This window comes from Tribolium castaneum, chromosome 3, assembly GCF_031307605.1.
Source record: "Tribolium castaneum strain GA2 chromosome 3, icTriCast1.1, whole genome shotgun sequence".
Lineage (NCBI taxonomy): Eukaryota > Metazoa > Arthropoda > Insecta > Coleoptera > Tenebrionidae > Tribolium > Tribolium castaneum.
Genome location: NC_087396.1, coordinates 2345991 through 2367442, shown reverse-complemented (window position 1 = coordinate 2367442; position 21452 = coordinate 2345991).

Genomic DNA, 21452 nt, shown 5'->3' with positions numbered 1-21452 from the left:
TATTCTAAGTAAAGGAGTAATCAGGATAAATTGCTTTTATCTAGAGTAATATATAATTTGCAGTTTTCAGCCAGAATAAGACGTTTTTAATCTTTTTAATGTAAGTTTTCGTGTTCAAAACAAAGGATCGTCTAAAATAAGCAGTTTTTGTCCAGACTGAAACGTAATTCGAATTTCTGTGCCTAAATAAGGGGTTTTCAGTTTCTTTGATGTAAGGTTTCTTGTTTGTAACAATGAATTAACAAAAATAATTGGTTTTTATCCAAACTGTAGCATGAATCAGCTTTAAGACTATAACGCAAATCTTTTGATTTGTGCTAAAATAAGACGTTTTTAGTCAGTTTGATATAAGCTTTCTTGTTCAAAGCAAAATATTGTCGAAAATCAACCGTTTTTGTCTAAACTGAAACAAAATTCGGTGGTTTGTGTCCGAATACAAAGTTTTCAGATTCTTTAATGTTAGGTTTGCTGCTTCTAACAAAGAATCAACGAAAATATTTTGTTTTAATACAAACTGCAATATAAAATGTCTTTATAGGACAAAACATGATGTTTGGCATTTGTTTATTAAAAATTTACTCGTTTGGAAGCATAGAATCATTCCAAATAAGCTATTCTCGTCGAAACTATAATGTAATTAGTATTTTGTGCTAGAATACAGCGTTTTTGTTAGATTTATTAACAATTTTGTCTATTTTAAGCAATGAAACGAATAGGATTAGCTGCCTTTATCCAAAGTGATACATAAATTGCTCTTTTATGCCAGATTAATACGTTTTTAGTCTGTTCGATGTAAGTTTTCTTGTTCAAAGCAAAAGATCGTCTAAAGTAAGCCGTTTTTGTTTGAACTGATGAACAATTCAGACTGAGAGTCAACAAAAATAATTTGTTTTAATACAAACTGATAATTTTTGACCCTATAAGAGTCCTATAAGAGTCCGAGATACGCCGTTCTCGTCAAGTCTATAACGTAATTCGTTTTTTTGTGTCAGAATACGACGTTTTCTGTCTGTTTAATATAAGTTTTTAATAATAATAATAATAATAACAATAATAATAATAATAATAATAATAATAACAATAATAATAATAATAATAATAATAATAATAATAATAATAATAATAATAATAATAATAATAATAAAAATAATAATAGAAATAAAAGTAAGCTTAGTTTTCTAAGCAAAAATGAAGCTTATTTTGTGTGTTATATGAGCGCTTTCTCATTTCTATGCAAGAAATCATCTGTGATCTGTATTTTTAGGCAAGAAATTGTCTAAAATTAATAACTCATTTTAAAACTGGTATAAAAACATTTACTATACAAAAGTTAATAATAATAATAATAATAATAATAATAATAATAATAATAATAATAATAATAATAATAATAATAATAATAATAGTAATAACAATAATAATAATAATAATAGTAATAATAATAATAATAATAATAATAATAATAATAATGATAATAATACTTATAATAATGAATTCCTTTCTAAATTAAAGCTTAGTTTTTCTAAGCAAAAATGATGCTTATTTTGTGTGTTATATGAGCGTTTTCTCATTTCTATGCAAGAGATCATCTGTGATCTGTGTTTTTAGGCAAGAAATTGAATAAAATTAATAACTCATTTTAAAACTGGTATAAAAACATTTACTATACAAAAGTTAATAATAATAATAATAATAATAATAATAATAATAATAATAATAATAATAATAATAATAATAATAATAATAATAATAATGATAATAATACTTATAATAATAAATTTCTTTCTAAATTAAAGCTTAGTTTTTCTAAGCAAAAATGAAGCTTATTTTGTGTGTTATATGAGCGCTTTCTCATTTCTATGCAAGAAATCATCTGTGATCTGTATTTTTAGGCAAGAAATTGTCTAAAATTAATAACTCATTTTAAAACTGGTATAAAAACATTTACTATACAAAAGTTAATAATAATAATAATAATAATAGTAATAATAATAATAATAATAATAGTAATAATAATAATAATAATAATAATAATAATAATAATGATAATAATACTTATAATAATAAATTTCTTTCTAAATTAAAGCTTAGTTTTTCTAAGCAAAAATGATGCTTATTTTGTGTTATCTGAGCGTTTTCTCATTTCTATGCAAGAGATCATCTGTGATCTGTGTTTTTAGGCAAGAAATTGTCTAAAATTAATAACTCATTTTAAAACTGGTATAAAAACATTTACTATACAAAAGTTATAATCGGTCTTTAATAATAATAATATTAATAATAATAATAATAATAATAATAATAATAATAATAATAGTAATAATAATAATAAAAATAATAGTAATAATAATAATAATAATAAAAATAAAAATAATAGTAGTAGTAAAAGTAAGCTTAGTTTTCTAAGCCAAAATGAAGCTTATTTTGTGTTATATGAGCGTTTTCTCATTTCTATGCAAAAGATCATGTGTGATCTGTGTTTTAAGTTGTGTCAGAATACGACGTTTTCTGTCTGTTTAATATAAGTTTTTAATAATAATAATAATAATAATAATAATAATAATAATAATAATAATAATAATAACAATAATAATAATAATAATAATAATAGTAATAGTAACAAAAGTAATAATAATAATAATACTTTTAAAAAGGAAAAATGGAGCTTATTTTGTGTGTTACATGAGCGTTTTCTCATTTTTATGCAAAAGATCATGTGTGATCTGTGTTTTTAGGCAATCTAAGCCATTTTATAGTTTTTAATATTTAACAAAAATTTGCTTTAAAATAAAATGTTTGAAAAACCGAAATTAAACTAAATTAATTGTGTCTAACACTTTAGTAGAGGAAAAAGGAGGAGACATAAAAGTCACTAAAGTCTTAAAGTTGTCTTTAGTCGTCATATTAATAACAATAACATTTATAATAACAATACTAGTAGTACTAAATTTGCTTATATGCAAGCGCTTAATTAAGGTAACAGTTTTTTTGTTTTTTGCCTATATCTCGAAAACAGTTACTCCTATCAATTTTTACTTTTTCACCAAAATTAAAGGTGATAAAATTTCCTACAAAATAGTTATTTGCATTTTTCATGTAGAACTAACCATAAGCGAGATATAAGTTTGAAAATAATTATTAATTAAAAAAAAGTGTTTTAACAGAAAATGTCTTGTGATTTAAAATACACTTAATTTGTTGGGTCCAATACTTTATTAGAAGAAAAAGGAGGTGACATAAAAGTCACTGAAGTCTTCAGAGTCGCTTTTAATTGCTGCATTTTTGACTTCGTCTCAAACATTGAAAACTGAATTACATTTTTGTTCAGTAACAGTTACAGTTTTCTTATTGGTTTTTTGCTTATATCTCGAAAACAGTTACTCCTATCAAATTTTATCTTTCTTTCAAAATTAAAGCTGATAAAATTTCCAACAAAATAGTTATTTACATTTTTCTTGTAGGACCAAGCATAAACGAGTTATAGAGTTGGATATAAATAATATTTAACAAAAATTTGCTTTAAAATAAAATGCTTGAAAAACCGGAATTAAACTAAATTAATTGTGTCTAACACTTTAGTAGAGGAAAAAGGAGAAGACATAAAAGTCACTAAATGTTTCAGAGTCGTCTTTAGTCGTCATATTAATAACAATAACATTAATAATAATAATACTAATAGTACTAAATTTGCTTATATGCAAACGCTTAATTAACGTAACATTTTTTTGGTTTCTTGCTTATATCTCGAAAACAGTTACTCCTATCAATTTTTATCTTTTTTTCAAAATTAAAGCTAATAAAATTTCCTACAAAATAGTTATTTGCATTTTTTTGTAGGACCAACCATAAGCGAGTTATAGAGTTGGATATAAATAATATTTAACAAAAATTTGCTTTAAAATAAAATGTTTGAAAAACTGAAATTAAACTAAATTAACTGTGTCTAACACTTTAGTAGAGAAAAAAGGAAAAGACATAAAAGTCACTAAAGGTTTCAGAGTTGTCTTTAGTTGTCATATTAATAACAATAACATTAATAATAATAATACTAATAGTACTAAATTTGCTTATATGCAAACGCTTAATTAAGGTAACAGTGTTTTGGTTTCTTGCTTATATCTCGAAAACAGTTACTCCTATCAATTTTTATCTTTTTACTAAAATTCAAGCTGATAAAATTTCCTACAAAATAATTATTTGCATTTTTTATGTAGGACTAACCATAAGCGAGATATAAGATTGAAAATAATTAATATTTAAAAAAGAAGTGCTTTAACAGAAAATGTCTTGTGATTTAAAATACACTTAATTTATTAGGTCCAATACTTTATTAGAAAAAAAGGGGGTGACATATAAGTCACTGAAGTCTTCAGAGTCGATTTTAAATGCTGCATTTTTGTCTTCGTCTCAAACATTGAAAACTGAATTATATTTTTGTTCTGAAACGGTAACAGTTTTTACTTTGGTTTTTTGCTTATATCTCGAAAACAGTTACTCCTATCAATTTTTATCTTTCTTTCAAAATTAAAGCTGATAACATTTCCTACAAAATAGTTATTTGCATTTTTCTTGTAGGACCAACCATAAGCGAGTTATAAAGTTGGATATAAATAATATTTAACAAAAACTTGCTTAAAAATAAAATGTTTGAAATACTGAAATTAAACTAAATTAATTGTGTCTAACACTTTAGTAGAGAAAAAAGAAAAAGACATAAAAGTCACCAAAGTCTTCAGAATCGTTTTTAGTCGTCATATTAATAACAATAACATTAATAATAATAATACTAATAGTACTAAATCTGCTTATATGCAAGCGCTTTATTAAGGTAACAGTTTTTTGGTTTCTTGCTTATATCTCGAAAACAGTTAGTTACTCCTATGAATTTTTGTCTTTTTTTCAAAATTAAAGCTGATAAAATATTCTACAAAATAGTTATTTGCATTTTTCTTGTAGGACCAACCATAAGCGAGTTATAGAGTTGGATATAAATAATATTTAACAAAAATTTGCTTTAAAATAAAATGTTTGAAAAACTGAAATTAAACTAATTTTACTGTGTCTAACACTTTAGTAGAGAAAAAACGAAAAGACATAAAAGTCACTAAAGGTTTCAGAGTTGTCTTTAGTTGTCATATTAATAACAATAACATTAATAATAATAATAGTAATAGTTCTAAATTTGCTTATATGCAAACGCTTAATTAAGGTAACAGTGTTTTGGTTTCTTGCTTATATCTCGAAAACAGTTACTCCTATCAATTTTTATCTTTTTACTAAAATTCAAGCTGATAAAATTTCCTACAAAATAGTTATTTGCATTTTTCATGTAGGACTAACCATAAGCGAGATATATGATTGAAAATAATTAATATTTAAAAAAAAAGTGCTTTAACAGAAAATGTCTTGTGATTTAAAATACACTTAATTTATTGGGTCCAATACTTTATTAGAAGAAAAAGGAAGTGACATAAAAGTCACTGAAGTCTTCAGAGTCGTTTTTAAATGCTGCAGTTTCGTCTTCGTCTCAAACATTGAAAACCGAATTACATTTTTGTTCAGTAACAGTCACAGTTTTCTTATTGGTTTTTTGCTTATATCTCGAAAACAGTTACTCCTATCAATTTTTATCTTTCTTTCAAAATTAAAGCTGATAAAATTTCCTACAAAATAGTTATTTGCATTTTTCTTGTACGACCAACCATAAGCGAGTTATAGAGTTGGATATAAATAATATTTAACAAAAACTTGCTTAAAAATAAAATGTTTGAAATACTGAAATTAAACTAAATTAATTGTGTCTAACACTTTAGTAGAGAAAAAAGAAAAAGACATAAAAGTCACCAAAGTCTTCAAAATCGTTTTCAGTCGTCATATTAATAACAATAACATTAATAATAATAATACTAATAGTACTAAATCTGCTTATATGCAAGCGCTTTATTAAGGTAACAGTTTTTTGGTTTCTTGCTTATATCTCGAAAACAGTTACTCCTATGAATTTTTGTCTTTCTTTCAAAATTAAAGCTGATAAAATATTCTACAAAATAGTTATTTGCATTTTTCTTGTAGGACCAACCATAAGCGAGTTATAGAGTTGGATATAAATAATATTTAACAAAAATTTGCTTTAAAATATAATGTTTGAAAAACTGAAATTAAACTAATTTAACTGTGTCTAACACTTTAGTAGAGAAAAAAGGAAAAGACATAAAAGTCACTAAAGGTTTCAGAGTTGTCTTTAGTTGTCATATTAATAACAATAAAATTAATAATAATAATACTAATAGTACTAAATTTGCTTATATGCAAACGCTTAATTAAGGTAACAGTGTTTTGGTTTCTTGCTTATATCTCGAAAACAGTTACTCCTATCAATTTTTATCTTTTTACTAAAATTCAAGCTGATAAAATTTCCTACAAAATAGTGATTTGCATTTTTCATGTAGGACTAACCATAAGCGAGATATATGATTGAAAATAATTAATATTTAAAAAAAAAGTGCTTTAACAGAAAATGTCTTGTGATTTAAAATACACTTAATTTATTGGGTCCAATACTTTATTAGAAGAAAAAGGAAGTGACATAAAAGTCACTGAAGTCTTCAGAGTCGTTTTTAAATGCTGCAGTTTCGTCTTCGTCTCAAACATTGAAAACCGAATTACATTTTTGTTCAGTAACAGTCACAGTTTTCTTATTGGTTTTTTGCTTATATCTCGAAAACAGTTACTCCTATCAATTTTTATCTTTCTTTCAAAATTAAAGCTGATAAAATTTCCTACAAAATAGTTATTTGCATTTTTCTTGTAGGACCAACCATAAGCGAGTTATAGAGTTGGATATAAATAATATTTAACAAAAATTTGCTTTAAAATAAAATGTTTGAAAAACTGAAATTAAACTAATTTAATTGTGTCTAACACTTTAGTAGAGGGAAAAGAAGAAGACATAAAAGTCACTAAAGGTTTCAAAGTTGTTTTTAATCGTCATATTAACAACAATAACATTAATAATAATAATACTAATAGTACTAAATTTGCTTATATGCAAACGCTTAATTAAGGTAACAGTGTTTTGGTTTCTTGCTCATATCTCGAAAACAGTTACTCCTATCAACTTTTATCTTTTTACTAAAATTCAAGCTGATAAAATTTCCTACAAAATAATTATTTGCATTTTTTATGTAGGACTAACCATAAGCGAGATATAAGATTGAAAATAATTAATATTTAAAAAAGAAGTGCTTTAACAGAAAATGTCTTGTGATTTAAAATACACTTAATTTATTAGGTCCAATACTTTATTAGAAAAAAAGGAGGTGACATATAAGTCACTGAAGTCTTCAGAGTCGATTTTAAATGCTGCATTTTCGTCTTCGTCTCAAACATTGAAAACTGAATTACATTTTTGTTCTGAAACGGTAACAGTTTTTACATTGGTTTTTTGCTTATATCTCGAAAACAGTTACTCCTATCAATTTTTATCTCTCTTTCAAAATTAAAGCTGATAACATTTCCTACAAAATAGTTATTTGCATTTTTCTTGTAGGACCAACCATAAGCGAGTTATAAAGTTGGATATAAATAATATTTAACAAAAACTTGCTTAAAAATAAAATGTTTGAAATACTGAAATTAAACTAAATTAATTGTGTCTAACACTTTAATAGAGAAAAAAGAAAAAGACATAATAATAATAATAATAATAATAATAATAATAAGCCTTTATTTACTACAGGAATCCCATTTACAGTAAATATATACAAAAACTTAGAACTACACTAATACTATACTAATGATATAGACGAAACAATCTTCCGCCACGAATCATAGTTGATATCACCGTCTTTACATACATTATTAAATAGGGTAGTCATTAATACGATAGGAGACTTATCAGCTACATTGGTCCTTCTCGCTATAGGATAAAATGTCATGGCTTGTCTGGAGTTTAAACGTGGAACAGCAAAATTTAACATATTTAATAGCCAAGAACAGTCGATGTTATTATTAATTAAATTATACAGAAATTTAATTATAATACAAATACGGCGAAAATGTAAAGATTGGAGACCGAATCTATTCAAAAGCAAGTTCTGGTCATAGCCCCTTATAGGATCATTTTCCATCTATTATAAAAACTAGGAATTTTAGGAATCGTCGCTGTATGTTTTCGAGTTGATCTATATGGATTTTATAAATCGGGTGCCAAATAAGTGCGCCGTATTCCAGTTTGCTTCTAACTAACGAGAAGAATAGGGTCTTCATAACTGATAAGTTCTTAAAATCTCGACAATTTCTATAGATGAATCCATATGACTTAATCGCTCTAGCCGTAACATCCCTAATATGCTCACTGAATGCGAGTTCAGTATCGAAAATAACTCCCAAATCTTTAATAATAAAGGTACGATGCAGTGTTGCGGACGAAATATCATATACAAATTCAAGGAATTCGCGCTTTTTAGTGTAAGACATAACGTTACATTTGGATGGGTTTAGATAAAGGCGATTTTCATTACACCATTTCACTACTGCGTTAATATTGTTCTGTAAAGTGAGGCAGTCCTCTATAGATTTTATTTCTGTGTAAATTTTAAGATCATCGGCAAAGAGAAGTTTAGCGCATGTTGATAAAGAACCACATATATCATTAATGAAAAGCAAAAATAATAAGGGTCCAAGATTGGAACCTTGCGGCACACCCGAAGTTGCAACGTAACTATCCGAAATGTAGTTACGATATTTAACCCTTTGCTCTCGATTAGCAAGATAAGATTTTATTAGGGATAGCAAAGAACCGGAGAAACCATACTGATCAAGTTTTAACAATAACAGATGATGATCAATTTGATCAAATGCTTTTTTGAAGTCCATATAAATGACATCAACCTGACCTTTTCTGTCCAAAGCGTCAGATATGAACTGAGTAAAACAGGCTAGATTTGTAACAGTTGATCTTTTTTCAACAAATCCATGCTGCGAAGGTGATATAAATCTTTTTACAGAAGAGTAGATGCGGTCGTAAATAATTGACTCAAAAACTTTCGAGAAATTACACAAGATTGAAATTGGCCTGTAGTTTTGAATTTGTGTTATATCACCCGTTTTGAAGACAGGACAAACGTGTGCTATTTTCCATATGTTAGGAAACGTCGAAGTTTGCAATATTAAATTAAAAATGTATACGAGTGGTTTAGAAAAAATATGTGCACAATCCCTTAATAAAAAGCTGGGGATACCATCACAACCAGCAGTAAGTGTGTCTTTAGATCGCTTTAATACCCGGATTATTTCATGCTCATTAATCTCGTTCACAGTAACAAAACTATTTAGATTCGTCATCATCGAGGGACTATCTGAAGTCAAAGTCATGTCAGAAAAAACACTTTTGAAGAATTTAGCGAAACTATTTACTATATCATTAGGATTTGATATTGCATTACCATTATGATACAACACACCCGGAATTCTAGAGTTACGCTTTTTAGCTTGAACAAAAGACCAGAATTTCTTTGGATCTTTGGAGATAGTGTTTTCCATGTGGCCGATGTATTGAGAATAGGCAGTAGTTATTAGGGATTTTGAAAGAGATCGAAGTTTCTTAAACTCTTCATAGAAATGCATATTTTTAGTTCGACGATATTTCTTTAAAATGTTAGATTTACGACGTAGACAATTGATAATGTCAGTGTTGAACCAAGTAGGAAATGTGCGGTAGTTTTTACGACAAAATAGTTTTGGAACAGATAACTCAAAACAATTGTAGAGGGTTTCATAAAAAACTCGACATGCCTCATTCACATCACTAAACTTCTCCAGTTCGGACCAATCAACTACCTGTAAAGTAGTGTATAGACAATCAAAATTTGCTTTTTTAAAATTAAATGCGACGTGGTCCCTATTCATATAGAACTTATCAGGAGTTTTTGCTACAATATCGAGGGTAAACTCCAAACTCGGATGGAAAGGATCTTCAGGAACAAACGAGAAAGAGGACTTGCTAACGGCACAGTCCATGTTGGAAAAGATGAGATCCAATATATTATTCCTATTATTACGTATGTTATTAAATTGATTAAAATTATGAAAAGAAGCGAAGTGTTCGAGAGAAATACTAAAATTGTTTTTTGAAAATCCACTGAATAAAGGAGTGTTAAAGTCTCCTAAGAATAAAACGTTGTCATTATTAATCTCGTCAAAATTATTAAGAAGATCAAAAAAATTGTCAAAATCACTAAAAGAAATAGAAGGAGGAATGTAGACTACAAACACGAAGAGATGTTGATAACTTGTTACATTTATTTTTATTGCAACCAGATCAATAGCAGGAGAACTTCTACGACTAATATTAGATATATCGAGTTGACGACAGTTATATTTGTTATTAACTGCTATAAGCACACCACCACCTCTATGGATACCCAGGTGGCGGAGATCTCTGTCCCGACGAAAAACATAATAATTATCAGAAAACAATTCACCATCCAAGACGGTGTCATCTAACCAAGACTCAGTAATAACAATTAAATCAAATTCATCAGACGTAGATAAAAATGAATTAAAAAATGTAACTGATTTTGATTTTAATCCCCTAACATTTTGGTAGATGCCATGAAAACTATTGACAGTTTTTTTATTGATTGATATAGATATTTTAGAATGTGAGGGCTGTAAACAGACGAAGCGATTTAAAAAGACTGAGAGTCAGATTTATCAACTGATGGCAGAGATGTGTCAAGAAACGTTGCTACTGGATTTTGTTCAACTGCAGATCTATTTGTATGGTCTTGGCACTCAGTGATTAGGTCGCCCAGGTTTTTTATAATGCACCTTTTAACAGCTTTATTTATTACAAAGTTATCCGTCTTGAATTGATCAAAAATTTTATCGTTTGAGTCTAAGTAATATATGTTCTTATTATTTTTAGCCACATTATAAAAATTACAATTCAATTCATAAACAAAATTATTCAAAATCGGACGATTAACAAAATATGGACAGCCGATAAGAATGATATTAGTATTTAAAAATTTATGATTGATAAGTTCATTTAGAGTATTTTCATCAGGGATTTTTCCTTTTTGTGCTTCATGATTTCCAGCGTATATTACAACAAAATCATTATTGCCAAGTTGCTCGTTGTTGTTTTCAGTTTTAAGAAGCTCTTGTAACGAGGAATAAGGTTTTACTACGGATTGGATCACATATTTGCTAACTGGAATATAAGTTTCTAATAAGTCTATACAATGACGTCCTTTTTGATCAGCAAATATACGAACTTTATATCTGTTCGTCTTAGACACGGACTGGGTACTTACATTCTTTGAATTTGTAGATTTCAAAGTTAAATCAGAAGAGTTGGCAGTTTTAATATTATCATTGGTACGGTTCAAATTAGTAGAGATTTCTGCTATTACTTCGTTTTTTATTGAATTTTTTAATTTCTCAATTTCACGATTAAGGGTATCCTTTAACAAAGAAATTAATTTGCTTTCAAGATCATCAAAACTTTTGCGTACATATTCATCTATTTTATCAAAAGTACAAACAGTAGTCGGTGATTCAGTTATAAACGTTTTTAAATCATCAAGAGTTTTTTTTATTAAGTCGGTTTCTTGCTTTAGGATACCAAGGTCTTCAAATATAGTATTAGTAGAGATATTTAGAGTCGGAGAAGTGGGATTTTGTAAAGATTTTAATTTATCGCAACAAGGGCATGCACTTATTGATGTCAGATCTTGACCAATCGCAGAATAGTTTTTAAAGGCTCTTAAGCAACTGGGGTGATACGCTTTTTTGCAATTTAAGCAAGCGATAGAATTCACGACGCTACTTTTGCATTTATAGCAGACACTCATTATGAGTGAGTTGATAAATACAATCAGGCAAGGGAATAAAGACAAGGACACACGCTTCACACTACGCGGCCGTTCGTAGTGACTCAAAATAAAAAAACAAGCACAGGTAGGCCACGGAAAGGACACAAAAGGAACAGAGGATAGAATAATAATTATTATCAGCAATTCTAGAAGCGTACGCCTCTGATATGAAATTTACATGTAAAAACTAATGTCCATAAAAAGTAGCACAAAATTGGATTATTGGTTATAGTACGAGCATTGATCACGTCATTTATATCAGTATAACTCTTTGTGTAAAGTATAAATGTTTGAAAGTCCAAAAGAAATGCAAAACGCTATTGACTACAGTTTAACATAACCTTAAACCTTAGTCACTTATTAAGTTATTACCACAAATAATTAACGAAAAATTAAAAAACTGTCGTTTATAGCACAAAATGCACAACACCTTATTTACAGCACAAAATTGTAAAACCTTATTTATAGCACATTAGCACAAGCCTAGCATAGCACAAGATGGCGTTTTTATATAATATTTTAGACATAAAAGTCACCAAAGTCTTCAGAATCGTTTTTAGTCGTCATATTAATAACAATAACATTAATAATAATAATACTAATAGTACTAAATCTGCATATATGCAAGCGCTTTATTAAGGTAACAGTTTTTTGGTTTCTTGCTTATATCTCGAAAACAGTTACTCCTATGAATTTTTGTCTTTTTTTCAAAATTAAAGCTGATAAAATTTCCTACAAAATAGTTATTTGCATTTTTCTTGTAGGACCAACCATAAACGAGTTATAGAGTTGGATATAAATAATATTTAACAAAAATTTGCTTTAAAATAAAATGTTTGAAAAACTGAAATTAAACTAATTTAATTGTGTCTAACACTTTAGTAGAGAAAAAAGGAAAAGACATAAAAGTCACTAAAGGTTTCAGAGTTGTCTTTAGTTGTCATATTAATAACAATAACATTAATAATAATAATACTAATAGTACTAAATTTGCTTATATGCAAACGCTTAATTAAGGTAACAGTGTTTTGGTTTCTTGCTTATATCTCGAAAACAGTTACTCCTATCAATTTTTATCTTTTTACTAAAATTCAAGCTGATAAAATTTCCTACAAAATAGTTATTTGCTTTTTTTATGTAGGACTAACCATAAGCGAGATATATGATTGAAAATAATTAATATTTAAAAAAAAAGTGCTTTAACAGAAAATGTCTTGTGATTTAAAATACACTTAATTTATTGGGTCCAATACTTTTTTTTTAGAAAAAGGAAGTGACATAAAAGTCACTGAAGTTTTCAGAGTCGTTTTTAAATGCTGCAGTTTCGTCTTCGTCTCAAACATTGAAAACTGAATTACATTTTTGTTCAGTAACAGTCACAGTTTTCTTATTGGTTTTTTGCTTATATCTCGAAAACAGTTACTCCTATCAATTTTTATCTTTCTGTCAAAATTAAAGCTGATAAAATTACCTACAAAATAGTTATTTGCATTTTTCTTGTAGGACCAACCATAAGCGAGTTATAGAGTTGGATATAAATAATATTTAACAAAAATTTGCTTTAAAATAAAATGTTTGAAAAACTGAAATTAAACTAATTTAATTGTGTCTAACACTTTAGTAGAGGAAAAAGAAGAAGACATAAAAGTCACTAAAGGTTTCAAAGTTGTCTTTAATCGTCATATTAATAACAATAACATTAATAATAATAATACTAATAGTACTAAATCTGCTTATATGCAAGCGCTTTATTAAGGTAACAGTTTTTTGGTTTCTTGCTTATATCTCGAAAACAGTTACTCCTATGAATTTTTGTCTTTCTTTCAAAATTAAAGCTGATAAAATATTCTACAAAATAGTTATTTGCATTTTTCTTGTAGGACAAACCATAAGCGAGTTATAGAGTTGGATATAAATAATATTTAACAAAAATTTGCCTTAAAATAAAATGTTTGAAAAACTGAAATTAAACTAATTTAACTGTGTCTAACACTTTAGTAGAGAAAAAAGGAAATAACATAAAAGTCACTAAAGGTTTCAGAGTTGTCTTTAGTTGTTATATTAATAACAATAACATTAATAATAATAATACTAATAGTACTAAATTTGCTTATATGCAAACGCTTAATTAAGGTAACAGTGTTTTGGTTTCTTGCTTATATCTCGAAAACAGTTACTCCTATCAATTTTTATCTTTTTACTAAAATTCAAGCTGATAAAATTTCCTACAAAATAGTTATTTGCATTTTTCATGTAGGACTAACCATAAGCGAGATATATGATTGAAAATAATTAATATTTAAAAAAAAAGTGCTTTAACAGAAAATGTCTTGTGATTTAAAATACACTTAATTTATTAGGTCCAATACTTTATTAAAAAAAAAAGGGAGTGACATATAAGTCACTGAAGTCTTCAGAGTCAATTTTAAATGCTGCATTTTCGTCTTCGTCTCAAACATTGAAAACTGAATTACATTTTTGTTCTGAAACGGTAACAGTTTTTACTTTGGTTTTTTGCTTATATCTCGAAAACAGTTACTCCTATCAATTTTTATCTTTCTTTCAAAATTAAAGCTGATAACATTTCCAACAAAATAGTTGTTTGCATTTTTCTTGTAGGACCAACCATAAGCGAGTTATAAAGTTGGATATAAATAATATTTAACAAAAACTTGCTTAAAAATAAAATGTTTGAAATACTGTAATTAAACTAAATTAATTGTGTCTAACACTTTAGTAGAGAAAAAAGAAAAAGACATAAAAGTCACCAAAGTCTTCAGAATCGTTTTTAGTCGTCATATTAATAACAATAACATTAATAATAATAATACTAATAGTACTAAATCTGCTTATATGCAAGCGCTTTATTAAGGTAACAGTTTTTTGGTTTCTTGCTTATATCTCGAAAACAGTTACTCCTATGAATTTTTGTCTTTTTTTCAAAATTAAAGCTGATAAAATTTCCTACAAAATAGTTATTTGCATTTTTCTTGTAGGACCAACCATAAGCGAGTTATAGAGTTGGATATAAATAATATTTAACAAAAATTTGCTTTAAAATAAAATGTTTGAAAAACTGAAATTAAACTAATTTAACTGTGTCTAACACTTTAGTAGAGAAAAAAGGAAAAGACATAAAAGTCACTAAAGGTTTCAGGGTTGTCTTTAGTTGTCATATTAATAACAATAACATTAATAATAATAATACTAATAGTACTAAATTTGCTTATATGCAAACGCTTAATTAAGGTAACAGTGTTTTGGTTTCTTGCTTATATCTCGAAAACAGTTACTCCTATCAATTTTTATCTTTTTACTAAAATTCAAGCTGATAAAATTTCCTACAAAATAGTTATTTGCATTTTTCATGTAGGACTAACCATAAGCGAGATATATGATTGAAAATAATTAATATTTAAAAAAAAAGTGCTTTAACAGAAAATGTCTTGTGATTTAAAATACACTTAATTTATTGGGTCCAATACTTTATTAGAAGAAAAAGGAAGTGACATAAAAGTCACTGAAGTCTTCAGAGTCGTTTTTAAATGCTGCAGTTTCGTCTTCGTCTCAAACATTGAAAACCGAATTACATTTTTGTTCAGTAACAGTCACAGTTTTCTTATTGGTTTCTTGCTTATATCTCGAAAACAGTTACTCCTATCAATTTTTATCTTTTTACTAAAATTCAAGCTGATAAAATTTCCTACAAAATAGTTATTTGCATTTTTCTTGTAGCACCAACCATAAGCGAGTTATAGAGTTGGATATAAATAATATTTAACAAAAATTTGCTTTAAAATAAAATGTTTGAAAAACTGAAATTAAACTAATTTAATTGTGTCTAACACTTTAGTAGAGGAAAAAGAAGAAGACATAAAAGTCACTAAAGGTTTCAAAGTTGTCTTTAATCGTCATATTAATAACAATAACATTAATAATAATAATACTAATAGTACTAAATTTGCTTATATGCAAACGCTTAATTAAGGTAACAGTGTTTTGGTTTCTTGCTTATATCTCGAAAACAGTTACTCCTATCAATTTTTATCTTTTTACTAAAATTCAAGCTGATAAAATTTCCTACAAAATAGTTATTTGCATTTTTCATGTGGGACTAACCATAAGCGAGATATATGATTGAAAATAATTAATATTTAAAAAAAAAGTGCTTTAACAGAAAATGTCTTGTGATTTAAAATACACTTAATTTATTGGGTCCAATACTTTATTAGAAGAAAAAGGAAGTGACATAAAAGTCACTGAAGTCTTCAGAGTCGTTTTTAAATGCTGCAGTTTCGTCTTCGTCTCAAACATTGAAAACCGAATTACATTTTTGTTCAGTAACAGTCACAGTTTTCTTATTGGTTTCTTGCTTATATCTCGAAAACAGTTACTCCTATCAATTTTTATCTTTTTACTAAAATTCAAGCTGATAAAATTTCCTACAAAATAGTTATTTGCATTTTTCATGTAGGACTAAACATAAGCGAGATATATGATTGAAAATAATTAATATTAAAAAAAAAGTGCTTTAACAGAAAATGTCTTGTGATTTAAAATACACTTAATTTATTGGGTCCAATACTTTATTAGAAGAAAAAGAAAGTGACATAAAAGTCACTGAAGTCTTCAGAGTCGTTTTTAAATGCTGCAGTTTCGTCTTCGTCTCAAACATTGAAAACTGAATTACATTTTTGTTCAGTAACAGTCACAGTTTTCTTATTGGTTTTTTGCTTATATCTCGAAAACAGTTACTCCTATCAATTTATATCTTTCTGTCAAAATTAAAGCTGATAAAATTTCCTACAAAATAGTTATTTGCATTTTTCTTGTAGGACCAACCATAAGCGAGTTATAGAGTTGGATATAAATAATATTTAACAAAAATTTGCTTTAAAATAAAATGTTTGAAAAACTGAAATTAAACTAATTTAATTGTGTCTAACACTTTAGTAGAGGAAAAAGAAGAAGACATAAAAGTCACTAAAGGTTTCAAAGTTGTTTTTAATCGTCATATTAATAACAATAACATTAATAATAATAATACTAATAGTACTAAATTTGCTTATATGCAAACGCTTAATTAAGGTAACAGTGTTTTGGTTTCTTGCTCATATCTCAAAAACAGTTACTCCTATCAATTTTTATCATTTTTACTAAAATTCAAGCTGATAAAATTTTCTACAAAATAGTTATTTGCATTTTTTATGTAGGACTAACCATAAGCGAGATATAAGATTGAAAATAATTAATATTTAAAAAAGAAGTGCTCTAACAGAAAATGTCTTGTGATTTAAAATACACTTAATTTATTAGGTCCAATACTTTATTAAAAAAAAAAGGGGGTGACATATAAGTCACTGAAGTCTTCAGAGTCGATTTTAAATGCTGCATTTTCGTCTTCGTCTCAAACATTGAAAACTGAATTACATTTTTGTTCTGAAACGGTAACAGTTTTTACTTTGGTTTTTTGCTTATATCTCGAAAACAGTTACTCCTATCAATTTTTATCTTTCTTTCAAAATTAAAGCTGATAACATTTCCTACAAAATAGTTATTTGCATTTTTCTTGTAGGACCAACCATAAGCGAGTTATAAAGTTGGATATAAATAATATTTAACAAAAACTTGCTTAAAAATAAAATGTTTGAAATACTGAAATTAAACTAAATTAATTGTGTCTAACACTTTAGTAGAGAAAAAAGAAAAAGACATAAAAGTCACCAAAGTCTTCAGAATCGTTTTTAGTCGTCATATTAATAACAATAACATTAATAATAATAATACTAATAGTACTAAATCTGCTTATATGCAAGCGCTTTATTAAGGTAACAGTTTTTTTGTTTCTTGCTTATATCTCGAAAACAGTTACTCCTATGAATTTTTGTCTTTCTTTCAAAATTAAAGCTGATAAAATATTCTACAAAATAGTTATTTGCATTTTTCTTGTAGGACCAACCATAAGCGAGTTATATAGTTATTTGCATTTTTCTTGTGGGACCAACCATAAGCGAGTTATAAAGTTGGATATAAATAATATTTAACAAAAACTTGCTTAAAAATAAAATGTTTGAAATACTGAAATTAAACTAAATTAATTGTGTCTAACACTTTAGTAGAGAAAAAAGAAAAAGACACAAAAGTCACCAAAGTCTTCAGAATCGTTTTTAGTCGTCATATTAATAACAATAACATTAATAATAATATTACTAATAGTACTAAATCTGCTTATATGCAAGCGCTTTATTAAGGTAACAGTTTTTTGGTTTCTTGCTTATATCTCAAAAACAGTTACTCCTATGAATTTTTGTCTTTTTTTCAAAATTAAAGCTGATAAAATTTCCTACAAAATAGTTATTTGCATTTTTCTTGTAGGACCAACCATAAGCGAGTTATAGAGTTGGATATAAATACTTTTTAACAAAAATTTGCTTTAAAATAAAATGTTTGAAAATCTGAAATTAAACTAAATTAATTGTGTCTAACACTTTAGTAGAGGAAAAAGGAAAAGACATAAAAGTCACTAAAGGTTTCAGAGTTGTCTTTAGTTGTCATATTAATAACAATAACATTAATAATAATAATACTAATAGTACTAAATTTGCTTATATGCAAACGCTTAATTAAGGTAACAGTGTTTTGGTTTCTTGCTTATATCTCGAAAACAGTTACTCCTATCAATTTTTATCTTTTTACTAAAATTCAAGCTGATAAAATTTCCTATAAAATAGTTATTTGCATTTCTCATGTAGGACTAACCATAAGCGAGATATATGATTGAAAATAATTAATATTTAAAAAAAAAGTGCTTTAACAGAAAATGTCTTGTGATTTAAAATACACTTAATTTATTGGGTCCAATACTTTATTAGAAGAAAAAGGAAGTGACATAAAAGTCACTGAAGTTTTCAGAGTCGTTTTTAAATGCTGCAGTTTCGTCTTCGTCTCAAACATTGAAAACTGAATTACATTTTTGTTCAGTAACAGTCACAGTTTTCTTATTGGTTTTTTGCTTATATCTCGAAAACAGTTACTCCTATCAATTTTTATCTTTCTGTCAAAACTAAAGCTGATAAAATTTCCTACAAAATAGTTATTTGCATTTTTCTTGTAGGACCAACCATAAGCGAGTTATAGAGTTGGAAATAAATAATATTTAACAAAAATTTGCTTTAAAATAAAATGTTTGAAAAACTGAAATTAAACTAATTTAATTGTGTCTAACACTTTAGTAGAGGAAAAAGAAGAAGACATAAAAGTCACTAAAGGTTTCAAAGTTGTCTTTAATCGTCATATTAATAACAATAACATTAATAATAATAATACTAATAGTACTAAATTTGCTTATATGCAAACGCTTAATTAAGGTAACAGTGTTTTGGTTTCTTGCTCATATCTCGAAAACAGTTACTCCTATCAACTTTTATCTCTTTACTAAAATTCAAGCTGATAAAATTTCCTACAAAATAATTATTTGCATTTTTTATGTAGGACTAACCATAAGCGGGATATAAGATTGAAAATAATTAATATTTAAAAAAGAAGTGCTTTAACAAAAAATGTCTTGTGATTTAAAATACACTTATATTATTAGGTCCAATACTTTATTAGAAAAAAAAGGGAGTGACATATAAGTCACTGAAGTCTTCAGAGTCGATTTTAAATGCTGCATTTTCGTCTTCGTCTCAAACATTGAATACTGAATTACATTTTTGTTCTGAAACGGTAACAGTTTTTACTTTGGTTTTTTGCTTATATCTCGAAAACAGTTACTCCTATCAATTTTTATCTTTCCTTCAAAATTAAAGCTGATAACATTTCCTACAAAACAGTTATTTGCATTTTTCTTGTAGGACCAACCATAAGCGAGTTATAAAGTTGGATATAAATAATATTTAACAAAAACTTGCTTAAAAATAAAATGTTTGAAATACTGAAATTAAACTAAATTAATTGTGTCTAACACTTTAGTAGAGAAAAAAGAAAAAGACATAAAAGTCACCAAAGTCTTCAAAATCGTTTTTAGTCGTCATATTAATAACAATAACATTAATAATAATAATAATACTAATAGTACTAAATCTGCTTATATGCAAGCGCTTTATTAAGGTAACAGTTTTTTGGTTTCTTGCTTATATCTCGAAAACAGTTACTCCTATGAATTTTTGTCTTTCTTGTCTTCTTCTTTTTCTTCTACTAAAGTGTTAGACTCAATTAAATTAGTTTAATTTCAGTTTTTCAAACATTTTATTTTAAAGCAAATTTTTGTTAAATATTATTTATATCCAACTCTATAACTCGCTTATGGTTGGTCCTACAAGAAAAATGCAAATAACTATTTTGTAGGAAATTTTATCAGCTTTAATTTTGAAAAAAAGATAAAAATTGATAGGAGTAACTGTTTTCGAGATATAAGCAAAAAACCAATAAGAAAACTGTGACTGTTACTGAACAAAAATGTAATTCGGTTTTCAATGTTTGACACGAAGACGAAACTGCAGCATTTAAAAACGACTCTGAAGACTTCAGTGATTTTTATGTCACTTCCTTTTTCTTCTAATAAAGTATTGGACCCAATAAATTAAGTGTATTTTAAATCACAAGACATTTTCTGTTAAAGCACTTTTTTTTTTAAATATTAATTATTTTCAATCATATATCTCGCTTATGGTTAGTCCTACATGAAAAATGCAAATAACTATTTTGTAGGAAAATTTATCAGCTTAAATTTTAGTAAAAAAATAAAAATTGATAGGAGTAACTGTTTTCGAGATATAAGCAAGAAACCAAAACACTGTTACCTTAATTAAGCGTTTGCATATAAGCAAATTTAGTACTATTAGTATTATTATTATTAATGTTATTGTTATTAATATGACAACTAAAGACAACTCTGAAACCTTTAGTGACTTTTATGTCTTTTCCTTTTTTCTCTACTAAAGTGTTAGACACAATTAATTTAGTTTAATTTCAGTTTTTCAAACATTTTATTTTAAAGCAAATTTTTGTTAAATATTATTTATATCCAACTCTATACTCGCTTATGGTTGGTCCTACAAGAAAAATGCAAATAACTATTTTGTAGGAAATGTTATCAGCTTTAATTTTGAAAGAAAGATAAAAATTGATAGGAGTAACTGTTTTCGAGATATAAGCAAAAAACCAAAGTAAAAACTGTTACCGTTTCAGAACAAAAATGTAATTCAGTTTTCAATGTTTGAGACGAAGACGAAAATGCAGCATTTAAAATGGACCCTGAAGACTTCAGTGACTTATATGTCACCCCCTTTTTTTTTAATAAAGTATTGGACCTAATAAATTAAGTGTATTTTAAATTACAAGACATTTTCTGTTAAAGCACTTCTTTTTTAAATATTAATTATTTTCAATCTTATATCTCGCTTATGGTTAGTCCTACATAAAAAATGCAAATAACTATTTTGTAGGAAATTTTATCAGCTTGAATTTTAGTAAAATGATAAAAATTGATAGGAGTAACTGTTTTCGAGATATAAGCAAGAAACCAAAACACTGTTACCTTAATTAAGCGTTTGCATATAAGCAAATTTA